Source organism: Lathyrus oleraceus, chromosome 3 (assembly GCF_024323335.1).
Source record: "Lathyrus oleraceus cultivar Zhongwan6 chromosome 3, CAAS_Psat_ZW6_1.0, whole genome shotgun sequence".
NCBI classification, from domain to species: Eukaryota; Viridiplantae; Streptophyta; class Magnoliopsida; order Fabales; family Fabaceae; genus Lathyrus; species Lathyrus oleraceus.
The window spans coordinates 289,987,134-290,010,667 of record NC_066581.1 but is presented as its reverse complement, the minus strand read 5'-3'; the positions used below and the strand labels follow the sequence as shown (position 1 = coordinate 290,010,667).

The 23,534-nt window shown below is 41.1% G+C and overlaps 3 long non-coding RNA genes across 6 annotated transcripts; 1 reads left to right on the top strand and 2 right to left on the bottom strand.

Annotated features, from left to right (window-relative positions):
• The first annotated feature begins 1,487 nt into the window (after nt 1-1,487).
• Nucleotides 1,488-2,831, top strand: LOC127127136 (uncharacterized). Its single transcript, XR_007805241.1, has 2 exons — nt 1,488-2,142; nt 2,230-2,831. It is a non-coding gene; the product is annotated as an uncharacterized LOC127127136 (long non-coding RNA).
• Nucleotides 2,832-6,646: 3,815 nt separating this feature from the next.
• Nucleotides 6,647-7,197, bottom strand: LOC127127134 (uncharacterized). The gene is made up of 2 exons (XR_007805239.1): nt 7,061-7,197; nt 6,647-7,011 (listed from the first exon to the last, which is right to left on the bottom strand). It is a non-coding gene; the product is annotated as an uncharacterized LOC127127134 (long non-coding RNA).
• Nucleotides 7,198-7,274: 77 nt separating this feature from the next.
• LOC127127132 (uncharacterized) lies at nt 7,275-9,760 on the bottom strand. 4 transcript variants are annotated; one of them, XR_007805236.1, is made up of 6 exons: nt 8,838-9,759; nt 8,348-8,546; nt 8,036-8,241; nt 7,792-7,897; nt 7,490-7,703; nt 7,275-7,400 (listed from the first exon to the last, which is right to left on the bottom strand). It is a non-coding gene; the product is annotated as an uncharacterized LOC127127132 (long non-coding RNA). The 4 variants fall into 4 exon arrangements; XR_007805237.1 differs by having other exon boundaries at nt 7,277-7,441; nt 8,838-9,760; XR_007805234.1 differs by having other exon boundaries at nt 7,277-7,703.
• Nucleotides 9,761-23,534: the final 13,774 nt, after the last annotated feature.

Here is a 23,534-nt window from a genome sequence, read left to right as displayed (position 1 = left end):
GGACTTGGCAGTCATTGGATATGACCATACTAAAGTCTATGAGTAAAGGTGAATATGATGAGCAACTGGGTCATGCGTCACGTACCCAAAGATATCTAGAATGAGTTAATGGAATTCTCCACTCTCATCAATTCTTTACTACTTAAGTCTCGTGGCATGTAAGTGTTGTCCTAACTTTCAAGTTGCTGAAGAAGAATCTTTGTTACTCCCTATGATGATGAATGCCTTAACAATCATTTAATTCGCGTTGCATTAAAGTCTATGAAAAAAGGTGAATACTTTAAGCAACTGGATCATTCGTCCCGTACCCAAGGATAACCTAAACAAGGATAGGAATTCTCCACTCTCATCATTCTTTGTTGCTTAAGGCTCATGGCATACAACTTGAATTATGATTGATAGTTGTTGATAGAGTCTTCTGCTTGTTGCACTATTGGCTTTATGAAGGGAAATACTTACCAATCATATGATTTGAATTATGCTAAAGTCTATGAATAAAGGTGAATACGGTGAGCAACTAGGTCATGCGTCATGTATCCAAAGATATTCAGAATGAGTTAATGGAATTCTCCAATCTCATTCCTTCTATATTTCTTAAGGCTCATGCCACACAATTTTAACCTTGATTAACAAGCTCTTAAAGAACCACATTTGATGTGCCTTGTATGATCCACTGCTTGATATGACTGGGGATGCCTTGATTGAGAGTCTGACTTGAGGCTTCGAACTCCACAACTTACAGAAAGAGTCTTATCAAGTGATCAAGGGTATTTTGATCACTTGAATAGACTGTGGGATTATACAAGATCAAAAGATTTAATTGATCAAAATTGCTTTTGATCAACTTGAATTAAGGGTTTGAATTAGCTTGAAAATTATGATTAATCATAATCTAAGGGTTAGAATTATATATAGGTTATTCCTAAGGGAAACATGCATTTGTTAATCAGAAACTTGATTTAAAACTATTTAATTCTAAGTCAAGATCTAATTCTAAAGGAACATGTATTTACATGGCTAAAATGGCAAGATAAATCCTAAAGATGCAAAATGGTCATTTCACAAAAATATTGACATTGAATTAATCAAATAAAATCAATTAAAACCTAAGAAATTCTAATTATTCTAAAATTCTAGAAAAATATTGTGATTCTATTTAATTCCTAATTTTCTAAAAATCTAAAAGTGCTAACTAACTAATTCTAATTACCTTAATTAAAATAAAATCATAATTAAATCTCAAACATTAAATTCTAATTTTTAATAAACCTAATTAATTAGGAATTAACCTAATTGTGAACTAAATCCTAATTAAAAACTACTCTTAATTTTCCAATTAAAACACTAATTTCTAATTAACCAAAAAAGGCAAGAATTGAGCCCAGTTGCTGGAATTGGGCCCTCTGCATGCAATTTCAAAAGGGGGTGCGATGTTGACTTCAAAAATGGATATGCGTCTCAAAGTAGAGGCCCATGATGTTGTAAACAATGGGGGGCGCGCCAGTAGCTGAAGAAGAAAATGGTGCATGAGACAAAGCCCACCACCGAAGGCCCAATTTATAAACGAATCTAATGGCCACATGAAAGGTCAAAGGTCAGCAAGATGAAGCTTCCAAGTTCCAACGCATGTGGGGACTGTCATTTGCAGTTACTGTGCAACGGATAATAAGGAATTTACAGCTGGCATTGATGGCATGGATTCAAACTGGTCAAAGGCAGTGAAGCGGCATTGGCTATTTTGGGCATGTGACAAATGATTTAAACCAATGGAATAAGGATGAAGCATCTTCTCTCTGCCTTAGTCAAAAAAAACCACCCCAACGTTATCCCCTCCGTCGCGCCGGCAACCGTTTTCAGTGGCGGAGGCGAACCTAAACACCAAATAAGGGACCTATCTGAACCCTCTCCATGCCCTGAGTCTGAAAATAACCATGAAACAACCTAAATCTCTCTGGTTTACTCCAATCGAGCGAAACAATCTAAGAACCCTAACCGGTAAATCAAGAAATTAAACTCTCAAGACCTTGAATCAACATCTCAAATATGAGGGCTTAGTTTCCTTGCAATGAAACCTTCATCTTGAGATCAAGAATGAAGCAAACGGTATTAGAGGTTGCATCTCACCGGCGGCACCGAAGTCAGGTAAAATTTCTTCTTCTCTCTTATGCACCTTTTTGTCCTTCTTCTTATTTCTTCTCAGATCATGTTCTTCTTCTTCTTTCTTCTTAGATTATGGATGTGAATTGTAACATATGAAAGAGGTTGTGAGGATGATGCTCGGTCTCAGATCGTGCCCCGTCGCATGATAGTTGTGGATTTTGAGTTGTTTAAGTGCATGATTAGGTTATATCGCTACTGTTTGGATGCTTTGGTGTAGGCTTAATGTGCATGAAACTTGTTGCAGGTTTTCATCTACAATGTGAGGTTTTGGTCACTTTAAATGTTTGAACTATTTTGGTGATGATGCTATGCTTTGATTGTTGATGAGTGTGAATTGTAGGGCATGCATAAACATGACTTCAAGACAAGGTTCTATGCAAATTTACAAGGTGCGGAAAATGCATTCAAGGCATGACCAAAATCAAACTTGTTGCAAAAGTCAAGTCTCTTGTTCATGAATAAAATTATCATGGGATCTCATGGAATAATGAAAGGATGAATATGTAATTAGCATTAGGGTTTAGGTCATAAAAAAATAGGTTGGTTAACCAAAAATCAACTCATGTAAAAATTATAATTTTTTTGTATGGATCATGTAAATGACAATTATAATAATTACATGTATGAATGGAGAATACTTTAAATAGAAATGGCTCTTTTATGATTCAATACCTTCCTTTGCTTTCAAATTGAAATTTCTCAATTATCCATGCTTAAATCATAGCTTGAAATGAATGAACCATAATCTCTAAAATACTTGAACAAGGTGGACTAGGAGTGCATGATGACAATTGGACCAATGGACTAATAATAAGTATTATGAATCAAGAACAATGGACCCATATTTCTCCATGAAGCATGAGGTCAATGAATGCACCAAGGACCTATATCAATGAACTATGACATTTGAATAAAACATGTCCCCTTACAAAAGGACCTTGAATGCTTGATGAATCATGCGCCAATGGACTATGAAATATGGACCAAAGACTGGCAATCCAAACCATGTACATGAGAGCCATGACCTTGTAAATGATGTGGGTCTGATGGACAAGATGATGGGTATAAGCCTTCCCCAAATGGATTAGGGTTTCAGCCCAACCAAGATGCCCCAGTCAATTATTTACCTACATGGGCCTTCAAGCATCTGAAGTTAGGGTTTCCAAATCATGTCTTTCCATCAAAGGCCTTGGATGAAATAGGATGCTATTCAGCCAAGTCTTCAACACATGGACTCCTAACTAGGGTTTAGAGGCCAAGATAAGAGTCGCAGAGAAATTCATGAATCCTTACAACCCAATCATTAACAAATTAGGGTTTGAACCCCTCTGAAGAGCATCATATAGAACTTTGTTGAGTTCAAGCTTCAAAGATCAAGCCATTAGGGTTTGTCATTCCCTACCACTAGATGAATATCCAAGCTGAGCTTCTAGGGCTTCATCCACTCCAAAACCCTAGCTTTGCAAGCCAAGAACCTTGAAATCACAATGATCAACCACTGGATATGAATGCATGACTGATGCATACGCATAAAGCATGAAAATATGTAAATGATTATCAAGTTAAAGGTAAATGAAAGGATGAAAAAGGAAGGACAAATTTTAGGGTACAACATTACCATCCAATCATCTTTCTCCGATTGAAACGCGCCCCACGATATTCTACAGTTGTCAACATTTTGAAATGAAATGTTTTTTCATCCCACTATAAGTATCTCACTTCACCTTCTTTCTGAACTTTTCTCCATTATCAACAAGAAAAACCCTTCCTCTTCTCTCCATAAAACCTCAAACAAAAATAGAATTCCTCCATATTTTCATCATCAATGGCGTCAAAAATCAAGAACTCAAAAGATTCAGAGAAACAAGAATTCATCCCTCTTGTTCACGAGATCTTAGGTCCCAAAGTTGTGGGAAACCAACAATACATTCCGGAGCCCTCTCTTGAAGAAGAGAAATGATGCATTTATCAGTCAAAGGTATTAATTCTTATCTCAAACTCTGGTAAAACTCATGCAATTGTAGGCCTTTTACCAAATATTAATGTTAACCCTAAAAGGATCAAAGAGTACTTTCCAACTTATCATCGAACCAACCCAATAGCTAGTAGGAAGAAATCGAAAACTAGTGATGAGACTACGAATGCTAAGCCAAATATTATAGTCGGTACTCAGGCAAAGCCTTCAAATGAGCCCATAAAAAACATATTAACTTAGATTACATGAGTTGCGCTCTTAGAGTGTTCCGCTTTTGCCCTTTGTCAAAAGATCATGAAAACTACTTGTCTTGGCTTTGAAAAAATAGAAAACCAGAAAGCTCAAACTTGGAAAGAAATGGAAATCTTCGACATGATCCAATTGTCGAAGGTTGGCCCTGGCTATTGCCAACCCATGCTTCTAACTTCCCTATAATTTTGGGATAGCACTCATAACAATGTTGACTTCTCTTGTAAAATGTTAACTCCAACTCTTTTCGATGTTGCTGCTATCACTAGTCTTCGACCAATTAGAGACACTTCTGATCCCAACTACATGATCGAAAACACCATTGCCTTTGATGGAAATCGAGCTACCTTCAATAATTACATCTCAGATCACCACAATAAGGACACTGAAGAGGCCTCTGATGAAGAGCACATTGCCTTCCTTGCACTCTGGTTATCTTGATGTGTATTCTGGTTGAAATCTCTGCAAGTGGAAAAGAGGTTCTTGACCATGGCGAACCAATTACATGTTGGACACAAACTGTGCATCATCCAGATGGTTCTAGGTTGTCTCTACGAGTTTTTAAGAGATGGCGTCGAAACCCTCAAAAAGATTCAGCTAGGATCAAATCTACTACTAGCTGGTACACATTGGTTGCTTCAACTATGGCTCAATGCTACCTTTGAAACATCATTGCCAACCCACAACACAATCGACGAAGAGGTTGACGACGTCAAAAATAGAAGAGTCGAAGGAAAACGCCTCATCCAACTGACTCCTAATGATAAAGGAATGAACTTACATAAAACTTTTACTGGGTGCGTGATGATGTACATCGAACGCTATAATTTCACTCCTTATATGGCTCCCTTCGCCAGCAGGACTCATGTTCCAGAGTGGTTCACTAGCCATATGGGAAGCGTTTCTCACACCCAAGTTAATTTCAACAAGGCTCATACCTTCGAAAAACCAAATAATCCTCCTCAGTTACCAACCCAATCTTGTCTCTCGACAGTTTGGTCTCAACCAAGTTATACCCAAACCAATTTTCAACAAGAAAAGTGTTGTTATTCTCTACAACATGTACCATACTGAAGCCAAATGCAACGAAGAGATGTCTCATTATGTTGTCACTACACAACTCACCCTGATTCCATTCAAACCATCATACTACTGCATTGAAGAATATGACACTTGGTGGAGAAGTTATTATTCCACAGAAATGTTTGATGTTCCGACTTTCACTCAGCACCTAACCACCACTTTTGCTTATGTACAGGACAGATCCAAAAAAAAGGTATTTAGACTCACATCAAATAAATCCAAGTATTCCAAAAATACTTTGAGACTGCCTACCGACCTGAGGAGCTCTGTCGAACCATCCACGATGCAGCAGCAACTTTGAGAGAAAAATTTACAAAGAAACTCCCTGATTTAAAACTACCTTCGTATGTTAAATACGAACAAAGGTATGAGTTGGCTTTTAATCTTTACCCTCCAAAATTCCCTCGACTACCAACTGCTGATTTTAGCGTGGCTTTTCGCCCTCTGTTTCCTAATTGGTTCGTCTGTGGGGATTTTGTGAAAATTCTATGATAAGACTCTCAAAAACTGGCCCAACGGGTGGTTCCGACTAAGTGTAGCACCTCAAATTTGCACCCTACCTTTTGTACATTCATTTCATTTTAGGTTATTAACATTTGCATATCATCATGAGCATGCATTTCATCTACATAAGCAAGGTTCAACACAAGATGGCAGTGACTTGAATTCAGGGCTTTATGCTTAAACCTAGTGGAAACTAGGATTTATCAGCAAACTTGGGGTGGCCCCAATCGAACCCTAGCGTGGAGATGCTTGGGTATTATGCTTAAATCTGGTGTCGATGGTGGTTTCTTGAGGGGTCAAGACCCTGATTTAAAGGCCTTTACTTGGTCATGGCTCCATACCTTGATCAGGTCCAACTCCCATATTGTGGCCTCCTAAGCCTAGTTCGGCTGGTACATCATCATTCAAGATGCTTGATCTCCTTGCATGGTTAAATGGCATTCAACAACTTCTTGTTCCTGGTTCATTCCTGTGGAGTTCTTGGTTGTGTTTCTATTTACCGTGCTCATGGTCATTGATTCTAGTGCTTGGTCCATGTAGGTTGTAGTTCATGGCACATCTTGAGCCTTTCTAAGTCCTTTGTTTCATAATTATCATTGGAGTGTCACTCATGATTAGTTCAGTCAGTGTCATATCCATTTCACTTTGTTCCAATACATATTCAAAATCCATTCATTCATGTAAGATAATTTCAAATTCATTTCAAAAGCCATTCAGGCCAAATACAAATCCAAGTTCATTCAAGTGAAGAAATTTCATTCATTACATGATCATTACAGGAAAAAATACAAAGAATGAGTGTGTTGACCAACTGTTGACTTTGGTCAACCGTTGACTTTTTGGTCAACTCTGACCAAAGTCAACTCAACCCCATAAGTCCCAATCCTATTTTAAAATTCAATCTTGATCCTGGAGTTGCTATTTGTCCATGATGCTTCAAATACCAGATTTGGCCATTTGTTTATGCGCTTTGTCCAACTCACGTCATGTGTTCTTGGCTAAGTCATTTCCCTCCCAAAACCTGCATGGTCAAGAACAACCTACGTGATGACAGGGATAGAAGATTAAGGCAATGAATAGCAGACCTACTGGATGTGCATAAATGCTGCAGGATGTGCATAAATGCTGCAAAGATTAAAGCAATGAATAGCCTGCAAAAACAGCCTTGTGCAATAACCAGCCGTATTCACATCAGTTCAAGCAAAACTGTCAAAACCATCCCACCATGACCTGCATGACAAATAGTAACAAGTCAGAATACAAGCATGCCATTTTTAAGAATAGCATTTTTGTCAGCAGCTTGCCTCAGTCTGCTGCTATTCCGTCGGGATGTGGTTTTGGAAGTTCTACCAGCATTCCTGGTGGAAATTATCCTTTGAATCCAACAGGGCACTCTTAGCAGCAGGAAATTCTTGGGTTATCAAAAGCACTGATACAAACCAGCAGGAAATTCTTGGGTTATCAAAAGCACTGATACAAACCAGCAGGGCATATGGATTATGGACGTGATATCAAAACCTATTGTTCTTCCAAGGCGTGATGCAGCGGCTGTGATCGTATGATAACGGGTTTAACTCAGGATACAGCGCCAACAATCCACTTGGTTAAGGAAGGCCCGAGTCACAAAGGCGTATCTTACCTAAATCCTAATTGCTTCCCGTTGGTTCAAACACGAGGCCGGAAGAAGGTGTGTCGCGCGCTCCTAAGTAAGGTCAAACAACATTAAGCATTCCTGCAACATGCGATACAACCATGACAAGTTAGTTCCCAAGAAAAGAATAGTTCACAATTCTATCACCATTTGACATTCATCATAGTACCTTGGGCGATACACATCTAAGCTGTCATGAAGTGTCGTCATCCGGAAGGGTTTGTCGCTTCGATGAGTTACGCGTGTTTTATTATCTTAAGCATAACCTGTAAAGACTACATGTGCACATGGTTAAAATTCAAGAAGATTCGATAACTTGTTGATCACTAAAGCATTCACTGATTCTAATACGACATTTGCATAATGAATTCGGTGCGGCACTAAACAAAATTCAGCAGCATTACAGCCCGTACCTTTCAATTGGCAGCTAAGAGTGAAGTTGTAGCAAGGTTGCAACAAGCGAATTGAAGAATAAAAGAACATGTGCGTCATTCGCCCTACTCACACGTGATTCACTTTCATCAGACTCTATCAGATAAATGCATAATGACTAGAGTTGGAACATTCGACTCGAGCTAAGTCATATCAACCAAGCATCCCACTGCAACTTCAGAGCTACCTGCAAAAGAGGACCAAGATGATTCTAATGACTACACCAGCAAAATCCATAACAGTTGGCAATGCAAGGCAAGAAATGGAATTTGAGTCATAATCATGATCACTACCCTGTTGCAGAGCCAAAGCCAAGAAAACCTGCAGAAACAGGGCAAGTTATCCAAACATTCAGCAAACCGGTCTACAAACCAAGGCATGGACATCAACCTGCAGCCAAGACCTCACATCCATCCAATTTCTCCACAATGATGTGAATCTGCATTGCATACACCAGACCTAGCAATTGAAAACAAAGATGCAACATTCATCCTGCAAAACAAAATTACCAAGCTCAGGCCTCCAACTATGTTCTTGCTGCAGCATAACACCATTCCGAACATCATTTAGCATCAAGAAAATCTACTTACTCACTCTACTGTAGGAAAAGTATGAGGTAGAAGCATCAAAATAATAAACAGTTCATGAAAGAGCAGTTCAGGTAAAGAAGCAAGTCACCCAACGTAAATCAATTCAGTTATCCATGGATCAAAAGATTGAAGGCAAAATGGATTAGAAATTTGAACTTGTGGTAAAAACCACGTGACTTAATTCAAGACTCACCTTCATTTAAGTGCCAGCTGGACGAAAGAGATTGAGCTACACAAATCTCCAATTTGTCCTTGGATCGTGCTATATAAGCTGCAATCATTGCCAATCATTGGGTTCGGAAGATTTTTCCCTGATTCCAAAAAGCTTCTGCACTCAATCCTCACCTTCAGTACACGCTCATCCTCCATTGTTGTGGGAGCTTCATCATTCGAAGCTCCACACGGCAGAGCTAAGCCACCACTTCAACCTCCTCTTCCACCTCGATTCTTCAACCACATTCACTGTACCAACCTTCAATCATCCTCACGGAATCTTCAACCACCGTAACAGATTCACGATACCTTCACCATCAACAATCAACATCTCACCGGAATCACTCCAAGAAAGGAAGAAGAAGAAGAGTTGACTGAAGATCCAATCATCGCTTCACTCGGTAAGTCCCTAATTTGATTCAGATATCACCTGTTACTGTTTGTTCATACGGAGACGAATTGAGTCGAATTTGATGGTACGAGCTTTGCCGATAATGGATCGATTCGAATTTGAATCCGGTAATTGATTAAAGAACGAATCATCTGTTGAATGTTATTGAGCTGTCGCGATTTATAGATGAGAGCTCGCGTTGATCGTAATTGTTTTTCTCTTCGCTTGGACCGAGTCATCACCCGTGGCGATTACCACGACACAACTCGGATTCATCTTCTTCCTCCTAGAGCCACGATGACGGTGCGATCAGTGATATGACGGAGAACGCGACGGTGGCTCAGGCTTTTGCTCCGTGTGCGTTTGGTGGAATTCTCTTTTCTCTCATGCATGTGTGTCTTCTGTTGCTGCTCGTTGAAAATCCTGTTTGGGCCAAGACCATAGCGGATTTCTCCCATACACCACCTGATTGTTAGCATTACCCCTGCGTTTGGGCTTACAACGTATGCAGACTGACTAGGGCCCAATTCAAGATTTCCTTTAAGTTTTTCTGTTGGTTTCTAGCAGTGTTGGTTTAATAGAAACATTATTAGGATTAATTGACGCCAGGTTTAGTTTAGGTAATTAGGTAAGTATGCATTTAGATAATTAGAAATGTGGATTTTAGGATTAAGTGTTAGAACTAAGCTTAGGAGACATTAGAGATTTTTGGATTGAATTTCTAGAATTAGTTCAATTAGATTAATTGGAAATATAAAAAACTGATTTTAAAATTAATGAATTTGATTAGAAATTTTGGATTAATTTTAGAGCTAGAATATTAGAAATTAACAATTAGAAATATTATTAGAATTAGATAATCTCTTGGATTTTTTAGAATATTAAATCTAGCTTAGATTTTAATTGACTTTTAATTAGAATTTTGTAAATAGAAATTTAATTCAATATTACTCCCTAACTGTGAAATGACCATTCTACCCCTAGGCTTAGAAATAATTCAATCTTGCACGCTCCCTTAATTTTAGGACATGTTAGTATTTGATTAAATGAATTTCATGTGGAGTTCGAGCTTCCGTTTTGGGTTTTTGTTCCATTTTGGCCCTAGTCTTGGACTAGTGGTTTGTGATCTCACTTTTGAGTTGTGTTTCAGGTTAATAGCCTAAATGGCCTATGCTTGATGATGTGCCTCCATTGGAGTTGACTTGTGACTTGTGTATAACTAACATAACTTTGTTTTGTAGGTTGTAAGGCCTGAGCTTGAGCTTATAGCTTGCCTTTGTGTGCATTAATCTGTATAGTCTGATTGATTAACATTTGTTGTTTATTGTTGTCTGTCTAAGTACTGATGATACTTGATTGATTTCAGGTACATTTAGTTGCTTACAGTTCTTTAAGAACTTGCTTGCTGCTGCTTGGTTTTTTAACCACTTGAGGTAGGACTTCTATTCTTCATGTAGTCTGGAGACCCGGTCTGTTATTTGGCCGGGCAAACTGTCTGAAGTCCTCCTTAAGAGGCGATGTTTGTGCTTGTTTACATTTGTGCCTAAGCAGGTGAAGTCCTCTATGAGGCAATTGGTGGAAGCCAAGGGATATGCAATCTATCCCCCACTATTCTGTGAGTCGTCCCTCTGCTCACACGGCTGTGTGTTGATGCATTGGGGCACAAACCCAAGATCTGGTACTTTGTACAGTTGTGTCAGAGTCTTTGAGCGTAGAAGGGTCCCTCCATTCTGGACCCACGCTCCTTTGTCAGAAGCTCTCCCTGGTTAGGGATAAGAGCTGTGAGGTCTCATCCTCACCTCACCTTTTCAGTAAGATTGATTTGCGGTCGGGTTATCATCAGATCCGAGTGAAGTCAGATGATATTGCGAAGACTGCTTTCCGTACGAGGTATGGTCATTATGAATACACTGTGATGCCGTTCGGTGTGTCTAATGCTCCAGGTGTGTTTATGGAATATATGAATCGTATATTTCATCCGTACCTTGATAATTTTGTTGTGGTGTTCATAGATGATATATTGATATATTCTAAGACGGAAGAAGAGCATACAGGACATCTGAGAATTGTTTTGCAGGTGTTAAGGTCAAAGAGATTATATGCAAAGTTATCTAAATGTGAGTTCTGGTTGAAGGAAGTGAGTTTCCTTGGCCATGTGATTTCGAGTGGTGGAATTTCTGTTGATCCTGCTAAAGTGGATGCTGTATTACAGTGGGAGACTCCGAAGTCTGCTACTGAGATACGCAGTTTTCTGGGGTTAGCTGGTTATTATCGCAGATTTATTGAGGGCTTCTCTAAGTTGGCATTGCCGTTGACGCAGTTGACTAAGAAGGGTCAAGTGTATGTGTGGGATGCAGCTTGTGAAGCGAGTTTTGTTGAGTTGAAGAAGCGGTTGACCAGTGCTCCAGTGTTGATCTTGCCTAATCCTGGTGAGTCCTTCGTTGTTTATTGTGATGCTTCTTTAATGGGTCTTGGTGGTGTTTTGATGCAGAATGGTAAAGTTGTAGCTTATGCTTCTAGACAGTTGAGAGTTCATGAGAGGAATTATCCTACGCATGATCTAGAACTTGCAGCTGTTGTATTTGTGTTGAAAATGTGGAGGCATTATCTGTATGGTTCCAGATTCGAAGTGTTCAGTGATCACAAGAGTCTGAAGTATCTGTTTGATCAGAAAGAGTTAAATATGAGGCAGAGAAGGTGGTTAGAATTACTGAAGGATTTTGACTTTGAATTGAGTTATCATCCCGGTAAGGCTAATGTAGTTGCAGATGCGCTGAGTAGAAAGTCTCTACATATGTCTATGATGATGGTTCGGGAGCTTGAGTTAATTGAACAGTTCCGTGATATGAGTTTGGGTTGTGAAGTTTCCGCTGATAGTGTAAAGTTGGGTATGCTGAAGTTGACTAGTGGAATTCTAGAAGATATTCGGAATGGTCAGCAAGTTGATGTCACTCTCGTTGATCATATTACTATGGTTAACCAGGGTAATGGTGGTAATTTTGAGATTGATGAGAATGGCATCCTGCGATTTAAAGGTAGAGTTTGTGTTCCTGAGGTGTCTGAATTGAGAAAGAGTATTCTTGAAGAGGGCCATAGGAGTGGATTGAGTATCCATCCAGGTGCAACTAAAATGTATCAAGATTTGAAGAAGTTGTTTTGGTGGGCTGGTATGAAAAGAGATGTTGCTAAGTTTGTGTATGCCTGTTTGACTTGTCAGAAGTCAAAGATTGAACATCAGAAACCGGCAGGTATGATGCAACCTTTGAAGATTCCTGAATGGAAGTGGGATAGCATTTCCATGGATTTTGTGACGGGATTGCCGAGGACGGTGAAAGGTAATGATTCCATTTGGGTGATTGTGGATCGGTTGACTAAGTCGGCGCATTTCTTGCCGATGAAGATTAATCACTCTTTAGAGAAGTTGGCGGAGTTGTATATTGAAGAGATAGTGAGGCTGCATGGTATTCCATCCAGTATTGTGTCTGATAGAGATCCCAGATTTACTTCTAGATTTTGGGAAAGTTTGCAGAAAGCGTTGGGGACTAAGTTGAGGTTGAGTTCGGCTTATCATCCTCAGACTGATGGTCAGACTGAAAGAACTATCCAATCCTTGGAGGATTTGTTGAGGGCTTGTGTGTTGGAGCAGAATGGTTCTTGGGATAGTTATTTGCCGTTGGTGGAGTTTACTTATAATAATAGTTTTCATGCTAGTATCGGTATGGCTCCATATGAAGCATTGTATGGTAGGAGGTGTAGAACTCCATTGTGTTGGTATGAATCAGGCGAGAGCGTTGTACTCGGACCTGAGATTGTGCAGCAGACGACTGAAAGGGTTAAGATGATTCAGGAGAAAATGAAGATTTCTCAGAGTCGTCAGAAGAGTTATCATGATAACAGGAGAAAGGCACTTGAGTTCCAAGAGGGAGACCATGTGTTCTTGAGAGTTACTCCGACGACAGGTGTGGGTAGAGCTTTAAAGTCTAAAAAGCTTACTCCGAGGTTTGTGGGTCCGTATCAGGTTTTGAAGAGGGTTGGGGAAGTGGCGTATCGGATAGCTTTACCGTCGTCGCTTTCTAATCTGCATGATGTGTTTCATGTATCTCAGTTGAGAAAATATATTGCGGATCCTTCGCATGTTGTTCAGTTGGATGATATCCAGGTGAGGGATAATTTGACCGTTGAGGTGTTGCCAATTCGGATAGATGACCGAGAAGAGAAGACCCTGAGAGGTAAGGAGATTGCTCTAGTGAAAGTTGTTTGGGGAGGTCCAGCTGGTGAGAGCTTGACTTGGGAGCGTGAAGATCAGATGAAGGAGTCGTATCCGGCTCTATTTGCTTGAGGTATGTTTTCGAGGACGAAAACTCTTTTAGTGGGGGAGAGTTGTAACACCCCGATTATCGTTAGAATAATTTAAATATTATTTAATATGATTATTTGAAGGTAAAAAGGAATTATTAAATAATATTGGGAAATTTTATTATTTAATTATTATTAAAATAAATAACACTTATATTAATAATAATAATAATAATAATAATTCCCAATATTATTTAATAATTCCTTTTTACCTTCAAATAATCATATTAAATAATATTTAAATTATTCTAACGATAATCGGGGTGTTACAACTCTCCCCCACTAAAAGAGTTTTCGTCCTCGAAAACATACCTCAAGCAAATAGAGCCGGATACGACTCCTTCATCTGATCTTCACGCTCCCAAGTCAAGCTCTCACCAGCTGGACCTCCCCAAACAACTTTCACTAGAGCAATCTCCTTACCTCTCAGGGTCTTCTCTTCTCGGTCATCTATCCGAATTGGCAACACCTCAACGGTCAAATTATCCCTCACCTGGATATCATCCAACTGAACAACATGCGAAGGATCCGCAATATATTTTCTCAACTGAGATACATGAAACACATCATGCAGATTAGAAAGCGACGGCGGTAAAGCTATCCGATACGCCACTTCCCCAACCCTCTTCAAAACCTGATACGGACCCACAAACCTCGGAGTAAGCTTTTTAGACTTTAAAGCTCTACCCACACCTGTCGTCGGAGTAACTCTCAAGAACACATGGTCTCCCTCTTGGAACTCAAGTGCCTTTCTCCTGTTATCATGATAACTCTTCTGACGACTCTGAGAAATCTTCATTTTCTCCTGAATCATCTTAACCCTTTCAGTCGTCTGCTGCACAATCTCAGGTCCGAGTACAACGCTCTCGCCTGATTCATACCAACACAATGGAGTTCTACACCTCCTACCATACAATGCTTCATATGGAGCCATACCGATACTAGCATGAAAACTATTATTATAAGTAAACTCCACCAACGGCAAATAACTATCCCAAGAACCATTCTGCTCCAACACACAAGCCCTCAACAAATCCTCCAAGGATTGGATAGTTCTTTCAGTCTGACCATCAGTCTGAGGATGATAAGCCGAACTCAACCTCAACTTAGTCCCCAACGCTTTCTGCAAACTTTCCCAAAATCTAGAAGTAAATCTGGGATCTCTATCAGACACAATACTGGATGGAATACCATGCAGCCTCACTATCTCTTCAATATACAACTCCGCCAACTTCTCTAAAGAGTGATTAATCTTCATCGGCAAGAAATGCGCCGACTTAGTCAACCGATCCACAATCACCCAAATGGAATCATTACCTTTCACCGTCCTCGGCAATCCCGTCACAAAATCCATGGAAATGTTATCCCACTTCCATTCAGGAATCTTCAAAGGTTGCATCATACCTGCCGGTTTCTGATGTTCAATCTTTGACTTCTGACAAGTCAAACAGGCATACACAAACTTAGCAACATCTCTTTTCATACCAGCCCACCAAAACAACTTCTTCAAATCTTGATACATTTTAGTTGCACCTGGATGGATACTCAATCCACTCCTATGGCCCTCTTCAAGAATACTCTTTCTCAATTCAGACACCTCAGGAACACAAACTCTACCTTTAAATCGCAGGATGCCATTCTCATCAATCTCAAAATTACCACCATTACCCTGGTTAACCATAGTAATATGATCAACGAGAGTGACATCAACTTGCTGACCATTCCGAATATCTTCTAGAATTCCACTAGTCAACTTCAGCATACCCAACTTTACACTATCAGCGGAAACTTCACAACCCAAACTCATATCACGGAACTGTTCAATTAACTCAAGCTCCCGAACCATCATCATAGACATATGTAGAGACTTTCTACTCAGCGCATCTGCAACTACATTAGCCTTACCGGGATGATAACTCAATTCAAAGTCAAAATCCTTCAGTAATTCTAACCACCTTCTCTGCCTCATATTTAACTCTTTCTGATCAAACAGATACTTCAGACTCTTGTGATCACTGAACACTTCGAATCTGGAACCATACAGATAATGCCTCCACATTTTCAACACAAATACAACAGCTGCAAGTTCTAGATCATGCGTAGGATAATTCCTCTCATGAACTCTCAACTGTCTAGAAGCATAAGCTACAACTTTACCATTCTGCATCAAAACACCACCAAGACCCATTAAAGAAGCATCACAATAAACAACGAAGGACTCACCAGGATTAGGCAAGATCAACACTGGAGCACTGGTCAACCGCTTCTTCAACTCAACAAAACTCGCTTCACAAGCTGCATCCCACACATACACTTGACCCTTCTTAGTCAACTGCGTCAACGGCAATGCCAACTTAGAGAAGCCCTCAATAAATCTGCGATAATAACCAGCTAACCCCAGAAAACTGCGTATCTCAGTAGCAGACTTCGGAGTCTCCCACTGTAATACAGCATCCACTTTAGCAGGATCAACAGAAATTCCACCACTCGAAATCACATGGCCAAGGAAACTCACTTCCTTCAACCAGAACTCACATTTAGATAACTTTGCATATAATCTCTTTTCCCTTAACACCTGCAAAACAATTCTCAGATGTCCTGTATGCTCTTCTTCCGTCTTAGAATATATCAATATATCATCTATGAACACCACAACAAAATTATCAAGGTACGGATGAAATATACGATTCATATATTCCATAAACACACCTGGAGCATTAGACACACCGAACGGCATCACAGTGTATTCATAATGACCATACCTCGTACGGAAAGCAGTCTTCGCAATATCATCTGACTTCACTCGGATCTGATGATAACCCGACCGCAAATCAATCTTACTGAAAACATGAGCTCCAACCAACTGGTCCATCAAATCATCAATCCTCGGCAATGGATACCGATTCTTGATAGTCACCTTATTCAACTGCCGATAATCGACACACAACCTCATCGTACCTTCTTTCTTCTTCACTAACAATACTGGTGCACCCCAAGGAGAAACACTTGGACGCACAAACTTCTTCTCAAGCAATTCTTCAAGTTGCTTCTTCAATTCAACTAATTCAGTTGCCGACATTCTATAAGGAGACATCGACACCGGACTCGTACCTGGTACTAAGTCAATGGTAAATTCGACTTCACGTTCTGGAGGTAAATCACTTACATCCTCCGGAAACACATCCTGAAATTCACAAACGACAGGCAAATCTACACTCACCCTTTTCTTATCCGCTTGCGGAGACGCAAATAAAGCGAATATCTGAGCTTCATCTTTCACAAAATCCCCCACCTGCCTAGCAGATAGAAATCTTGCCTCATCATTCTCACCAACTTCAGAAAACCGCACCGTCTTCCTATAGCAGTTGATAAACACACCATAGAATTCTAGCCAATTCATTCCCAGAATAATATCAATTTGGTGCAAGGGCAAGCACACCAAATCAACCACGAACTCTCTCTCAAAGATCGTCAAATGACAACCTCGACAGACAACAGAAGTTTTCACAGAACCATTAGCAGGAGTATCTATCACCATACTTCCGCCTAGGGACGACATAATCATACCAATCCTGGTCGCACACTCATACGAAATAAACGAATGAGTAGCACCAGTGTCAACAATAGCAAGTAATTCAACGTTATTAATCAAGCAAGTACCTTTAATCAGATTATCTTCTTTAGGAGCTTCAACCCCACTCAGAGCAAACACCCTACCAGTAGTATGAGCTGCAGTAGCCGCCTTCTTCGGTTTCGAGCACTGCGAACTGATATGGCCTTTCTCGCCACAATTAAAACATGTCGGACCAGCATCCTTACATTCCGTAACTCTATGACCAGTCTGACCGCATCGGAAACATCTCAGCACTTTCTTGGTACAGCTATCAGCACGGTGGCCTGGCTCGCCACACTTGAAACACTTACCAGCTATGGAAGATCCTCCCCCACTTGGCTTCTTCTCATCTACCATTTTCTGCTTACCTTTACCGTTCGGAGATACATAAGGACTACCACGATCCTTATTCTTCTTCTCACTAAGACTCTTGTAATGAGCAGTCCTAGCCTTGCTATCTTCCTCAAATATCCTGCACTTATTAACCAATGTAGGAAACCTACGAATCTCCTGGTAACCAATGCCTTGTTTGATCTCGGGACGCAACCCGTTCTCAAACTTGACACACTTGGATCCCTCAGCATCAGCATTATTATAGTGAGGACAATACTGCACCAGCTCTTCAAACTTCGAAGCGTAGTCAGCAACAGACATGTTACTCTGCTTCAGTTCTAGAAATTCCATCTCCTTCTTACATCGCACATCAGCAGGAAAATATTTCTCCAGAAAGGCCGTCTTGAACCTTTCCCAAGTCATCTCAGCACCTGGTACTTCAATCCTCTGACGAGTGTTATCCCACCAGTGTTCAGCCTCTTCAGATAACATATGCGTACCAAACTGCACCTTCTGTGCTTCAGTACACGTCATCACCCGGAAAATCTTCTCAATCTCCTTCAGCCAAATCTGAGCACCATCTGGATCATAGCGCCCTTTGAATGTAGGAGGGTTATTCTTCAGGAACCTTCCCAAATTCTTAAACTCGTCGACCGGCGGATTCTGCTGCGCCTGCATAGCCTGCGCCATAGCAGCCAAAGCCTCAGCAATCGCACGGTCATTTTCTCCAGCCATACTCTGCACAACACAACCACAACCGATAAATATCGACAGTGTCATTTACACTAATCGACCAACAGGGAAAACTTCACCATATGACTCGACTGGACTGACAATGCTCTGATACCACTAATGTAACACCCTTCTACCCAAACGACATAATATATATATATTATCAGAGTACAACACTGTAGAAGAGTTTACATTTCATAAAACATAACACTCATTACATTACAACATAAAACATATTATTTAATATTTAAACTTCGCAGCGGACAACAACGCAATTATTCTAATTCAGCATATAACAATTCATAAAAATGGTTCAACATTATCTCAGTAAAACATCCCAACATTTGGTCATCATAAACAACATAAATAATAATCAACTATCTATCGAATCCCATAACCCCGGTGTCACATGACCAGAGCATCTGACTCGACTCTGTAGAATAACTCTACACTTATTCTTCGAACCTCAACAATAGCTACTCCGCTTTATCTGCACATTGCTCATCATAGATGAACATAAACACATGCAGAAGGGGTGAGAATTACATTATTAAATAATAATATAACGACAGAAATATAAACATAAATATATTTCACATATACCAACACAGCTCATCATAATCATCATAATCAACATACTCATGAACATCAACAAAACAACATATCAATGCAATGCACACACCCATGCATGACTCAACACGACTCGGTATACCCATTTGGTGACCAACTACAGGATCACCACTCCCAGATTCATCACCATAGAATCCGAGTTCCCCGTAAGGAACCAAGCCTCTCAACAAGCCCGGAGTCAACAACATCATTGGAACTCATGTCCGTTCATCACTAGGCATCGGCCTTTCATGAATGCATGCACACCAAGCATTCATCATAATCAACATAGCAACAACAGCATCATATAGTCATGTTATCATCATCATTAACACATTCTATCATAAGAGCATATCACCTCATGCCACATAATCAAACACGGTATTATCGCACTCTACTAATATCTATACCACTCAAGGCAACGGGAATTGATCCCTACAACATCATATCTCAGCTAAGTACATCACTCAGCCTAAACAACCACAAACTGCACGACAACAGTTCGGGAAAATCCCAACTCTGCCCATACGCGTATTGCCCATGCTCATACGCGTATTGCCCACGCCTGACCAAATCCATACGCGTATTGGCCATTCCCATACGCGTATGCTACGCGTATCACTTCCCCATACGCGTACCACCAGAGACCAATTCACGTTCAAGATTCCATCTTCCTCCTCCATACGCGTATTGCCTAGTGCCATACGCGTACCAGGCCATCTCATACGCGTATTGCCTAGTGCCATACGCGTACCAGGCCATCTCATACGCGTATTGCCTAGTGCCATACGCGTATGACCAGAAACCAGATTTCCAGATCTGCAATGGCTCCCTCTGCTACGAGATCTATCCAAATTCATCCCTCCACAGTCCAAATTTCACACAGAATCACTCATATCATCTAATACAATAGTCTCCTATTCGATTTCACAAATCCTAACATCATTGCCTATAATTTCTACGAATTCCTTCGATTAAAATCCCAATTTCGTTCACATAATATTTCACCATTTTCAGCATATCATTATTTAATAAGGTTCAGACCCCTTACCTCTTTGGATTGAAGGAAGCTCCGAGTAATCTTTGGCCTTTTCCTCTTCCTTCTCTTTCTCTTCAGCGTTTCCCTTTTCCTCTGACTCTGAGACACAATACGTGAAAAACCAACTCTGAGTTCTCCTTTGGACCTTTTTCTATCCAATTTCCACTTTTACCCTTCCACTCTTCATATTCCACTTATTTTATTATTTAATTATTATTAAAATAAATAACACTTATATTAATAATAATAATAATAATAATAATTCCCAATATTATTTAATAATTCCTTTTTACCTTCAAATAATCATATTAAATAATATTTAAATTATTCTAACGATAATCGGGGTGTTATAATACCCATGTACAGACGACTTGCTTCGGCAGTCAAACCCATTGTTTGAGCCCACTTGATTGGTTATAGTGTGTGCTTTGTGACTATTTGTTTGACATGGTTGTTTGAAATGCTTGATGATTGTATGCTTGTATGCTTGCTTTCTTCCTGGATAGGATTAGCTTGCATTTGTGCAAGTAGGTAGAAACCTCAACTTAGGGTAATGATGCATGACAACACTAGGCTCGAGTCCAGCTCCCTGGTAGTGTGTCTTCCCTCGGTTTCTGGCTAGACTTTCTTCCCTGCGTAGGGGAACTACATCGCCTTGATCCTTGTTCCAGACGAGGTATGTAGGCAGGTGGTCGTGCGAGACCACTCCGGGCAACCTTTTTCTTTCTTGAGTGTGTTTACTTGTTATCTGATTGTGTGTTTGGTTCGGATGCCGACGTAAGTCCAGTGATTGGCTGTCGGGCTCCACGTTTGCCGTTTTGAGTGTGTTTTGGTTCGGATGCTGACGTAATTCCATCGAGTGGTTGTCGGGCTCCATGTTTGCCATCTGTTGGTGTGTTTTGTGTTGTTTGGCGTGCGTAAGCCGAACTACAGTGGCTCTGATTCTCGTTCCAGACGAGATATGTAGGCATAGGATGCGATGTCCTATCGAGCTCCCTTCTCTTAACCCCACCTGCGTTCCTTGTGCCAGTGTGTGTGTGTTTGAGCAGTATTTTAGCAACCATTTTCCTTCCTATTGTGCGTGGATCCCGTCGAGTACGACGGATGCGTAGGGGTGCTAATACCTTCCCTTCGCATAACCGACTCCCGATCCCATTCTCTTTGGTCGCGAGACCACGTCTTTTCCAGGTTTACTCTGAGCGTTTCCTTTCCCTCTTTTGGGATAAATAACGCACGGTGGCGGCTCTGTTGTTCTTTGTTTCCCGCCGGTTTTTCGCGTAATGCGACAGCTGGCGACTCTGCTGGGGACGTAAGAGAAGTTGACCTGTGCTGGTCCTTCTTCCCTAAGCGAGTCTCTCCTAGCGTTCTTTGGGTTAGGGTTTTGGTTGCTATTTGCTGTTAATTATTGTATGCATGATTATTATGTTGTATGTATGTGCATATATGTTTGCATGCATCATACTGTCATCGAGTTGTCTTCTGTACAGGTGGTTCTTCTGTTTGGGGTGGGTGTTCTGAGTGGGGCTAAAACCCAGGCCCGAGTATACACCTAGGATTAGTGTGGTCTCACGTCCCTCACATGCCGGTTGGGCATGCTGTTGCGACGTGTCACCACAGCTGGACGAGGTTCATTTGAGGGAGTCCTTCCGTTTGGAGTTATTCCACTCAGGTTGGATGATCTCATCTGAGCCGTTGACTTCGGTGACCGTTCTTTCCCGGATCTTTGATTGGGACGATCTTAAGAGAGCTGCAACGGCACACCCGAAAGGGCAAACCCGTTGAGTATCTTTGCCCGATTGTCGAGATCATTGTCCGCCTTAGGATGACCTGATTAGAATTTACCTGTGAGGGGAGGGTCGATTCTTACAGATGCCTGTTCTGATGGTGACTTTATTGGTGACTATTGGTTGATCAGAGTCCTATTTATGAGTCGGATTTATGGATCTATTTCTGGACGCCGGAGGTTTGACCTTGGCCATTATCAGAGGGTTCCGTTTATTTCGGATCCCTGGGCTGAGTTTGAGGTTGCACAGGTGTAGATTTGGTTCTTCAGATTGGGCTCAGACGACAGTTGACCAGATGACTTTGGGGTTTCAGATGAATGGGTGATTCTGAGTTCAAGCCGGAGTTTTGATCCTGTGCCGTGTGACACGCAGCTGACAAGTCATGTCTGCATAACTTGCATCATAGCATGTCTATTTTAAAAAAAAAACAATATATGCACAGAAAAAGAAATGTAATCTGCATATGCATTACACACATCATATACATATCATTCTCGCATAACAGGTGTTCTAGTTCGGACTTCTCACTCTGGTTCCTGTGTCAGGCAGGATAGCTGATCAGAGACCGCACCGGTATTCTACAAGACTTAATCAGCGCAGAAGCATGGATCAGGTTCAGACTGAACTAGCTGAGATGAGGGCGAACATGGCTCAATTTTTGACGATGATGCAAGGGGTTGCTCAAGGTCAGGAGGAGCTCCGTGCTTTGGTTCAGAGACAGGAAACGGTTATTCAGGCGTCTAACCGCGGTTCACCTGTTGCTCCACCTGGATATGAGAATGTCAACGTTGCTGCTGCTCCCGTTCATGGTTATGCCACTGGAGATGAACTTAGGGGAATACGAGTTGATGGTCAGCCTCTTGCTGCAGAGGTCAATGTCAGAGCCACCCGGGCTCCGGCGCGTCATCCAGCTCCTCTTGTTGACAGACAAGAGGACATGTTCACGATGATGAGTGAGGACGATGGTGATGTTGCTAGAATGGAAGATAGGGATCGTAAGGTCGATGCCCTGGCTGAAAAGATCCGGGCGATGGAATGCCAGAACTCTCTCGGGTTCGATGTCACCAATATGGGGTTAGTGGAAGGTTTGAGAATTCCCCACAAATTCAAAGCGCCCACCTTCGACAAGTACAACGGTACTTCTTGCCCTCGCACCCACGTGCAGGCCTACTATCGGAAGATCTCGGCATATACAGATGACGAGAAAATGTGGATGTACTTCTTTCAAGATAGCCTATCTGGGGCATCTTTGGATTGGTACATGGAAATCAAGCGAGATTCTATCCGGTGTTGGAGGGATCTGGGAGAAGCTTTTCTCAGACAATATAAACACAACATGGACATGGCACCGAGCCGGACTCAGCTACAGAGTCTGTGCCAGAAAAATAATGAGAGTTTCAAAGAATACGCCCAGAGGTGGCGTGAACTTGCTGCTAGAGTCCAACCCCCTATGCTGGAGAGGGAATTGACAGATATGTTCATTAGCACACTGCAGGGTGTCTTCATGGACCGAATGGGGAGTTGTCCGTTCGGAAGCTTCTCTGATGTAGTGATCTGTGGTGAAAGAACCGAGAGTTTGATCAAAGTTGGGAAGATCAACGATGTGGGTTCCTCTTCATCAAAGAAACCTTTCTCTGGGGCACCTCGTCGTAGAGAAGGTGAAACTAATGCTGTTCAGCACCGCCGAGGTCAGAACAGAAATCAGCATCAGTACAGACAGGTTGCTGCAGTGACCATCCCTGCACCTCAACAACGCCAACCTCCGCAACAACCGAGACAACAACGACAACAACAACAACAACAACAACAGCAACGTCCTT